The sequence below is a fragment of the Macrotis lagotis genome, chromosome X, assembly GCF_037893015.1.
Source record: "Macrotis lagotis isolate mMagLag1 chromosome X, bilby.v1.9.chrom.fasta, whole genome shotgun sequence".
NCBI lineage: Eukaryota > Metazoa > Chordata > Mammalia > Peramelemorphia > Peramelidae > Macrotis > Macrotis lagotis.
The window spans coordinates 181,256,746-181,258,748 of record NC_133666.1 but is presented as its reverse complement, the minus strand read 5'-3'; the positions used below and the strand labels follow the sequence as shown (position 1 = coordinate 181,258,748).

The following is a 2,003-nucleotide window of genomic DNA, read 5'->3' as shown; positions in this document are numbered from 1 at the left end:
TGTGTAGTGAACAGTACCTTATTATTTGTTTATATCACCAAATCCTATTACATAGACACTGACTAAATAAAAAATTGAATATTCCTGGATGTTTTTTTTTGCTTTTTTTACCTTTTTTACTTTTGTCCAAAAATTATATTCCTCCACTGTAATTTTCTATCAGAGATTAAGCAGAGTTATAGTTTTCTCTGCCGCATGTTGTGTGTCTGTGTGTGTGTGTGTGTGTGTGTGTGTGTGTGTGTGTGGACACCCTATTAAAACTAAGAAAAGAGTGGTCTGTGTTGAGGGCGCGGGTCTCGTTTGGCAGGATGGGGTTTGTGAAGGTGGTGAAGAACAAGGCCTACTTCAAGAGGTACCAGGTGAAGTTCCGTAGACGGAGAGAGGGAAAGACGGACTACTATGCGTGGAAGCAGTTGGTGATCCAAGACAAGAACAAGTACAACACCCCAAGTACAGGATGATCGTCCGTGTCACCAACAGAGACATCATCTGCCAGATTGCTTATGCCCGTATAGAAGGGGATATGATTGTCTGTGCAACCTATGCCCATGAGTTACCCAAGTATGGTGTGAAGGTTGGCCTGACAAACTATGCTGCTGCTTACTGTACAGGCCTGCTGCTGGCCCGCAGGCTTCTAAACAGATTTGGCATGGACAAGATCTATGAAGGCCAGGTGGAAGTGACTGGAGATGAGTAGAATATGGAAAGCATTGATGGTCAGCCTGGTGCTTTTACATGCTACCTGGATGCAGGTCTTGCCAGAACTACCACTGGAAACAAAGTCTTTGGGGCCTCTTAAGGGAGCTGTGGATGGTGGTTTTTCTATTCCTCACAGTACCAAATGCTTCCCAGGGTATGATTCAGAAAGCAAGGAATTCAGTGCTGAAGTACATCGAAAACACATCATGGGCCAAAATGTTGCAGATTATATGCGCTATCTTATGGTAGAAGATGGAGATGCTTATAAAAAACAATACTCACATTACATAAAGAACAACATAACTCCCGACATGATGGAGGAGATGTACAAGAAAGCTCATGCTGGTATCCGGGAGAATCCAGTGTATGAAAAGAAACCCAAGAGGGATGTTAAAAAGAAAAGATGGAACCGCCCCAAAATGTCCCTTGCCCAGAAGAAAGACAGAGTTGCTCAGAAGAAGGAAAGTTTCCTCAGAGCCCAGGAACGTGCAGCTGATAGTTAAAACATCAAAATCTGTAATTTTCTATGAAGATTTTCAAATTAAGCCAATAAACTTATTGAACCAAAAAAAATAAAAACTAAGAAAAGATTAAAACAATGATTAGTTTCCAATTAATACCTGGCAGGTTTGACTGTGCTTAGTGAATTGGGGGGATTAAATAAAAGTAAACAAAGAAACAGAAGTAAAAATATATTTTGGTATTTTTTCCGTTAATTTCTGAGGGTTATAAAAAATTTTTCCCTCTGATTCAGAATTTAGGTTACTGGTCTTCACTGCTGTGGACTATTTCTAGTTTGATACTACACATTAACAAGTCAATAATCGGAAATCTGTGGTCACTTTCTGTCACCTGCTTGCAGGTTGAAAGACTAGAGAATTGTGCTTACTGGATGACCCTATCATACTGGTATGTTCCTATTTATCATCAAAATAATTTTTACTACAAAACCACAAATGTCTCTTATCTACTCATGTCCATTATGTCATAGAGTAACACTCATGATTAATCAGCCATTTTAAAAATGTCTTCTTGAAGGCAATTGCAGTTCTTAAGTCAATGTACAATGTAAATATAATGGAGAGAAATTTTCCAAAGAATTAATTGTGCTCCAAAGCATTTGATGATTTCAACAAAATTTAGTAGAGTGTATAAAAAGTACTCAAGGAATTCTGTATATATGTATGTAAATGTGTATATGTAGAGATAAATATGTATCTATCTCTGTGTTTGTATATATTTGTATACATATGCATGTGTGCATGCATAAACAGGTAAATGTATACTGAATATTGGATAACTGA

At 38.0% G+C, this 2,003-nt stretch overlaps 1 pseudogene; it reads left to right on the top strand.

Annotated features, from left to right (window-relative positions):
• The first annotated feature begins 279 nt into the window (after positions 1-279).
• Positions 280-1,226, top strand: LOC141497973 (large ribosomal subunit protein uL18-like; annotated as a pseudogene).
• Positions 1,227-2,003: the final 777 nt, after the last annotated feature.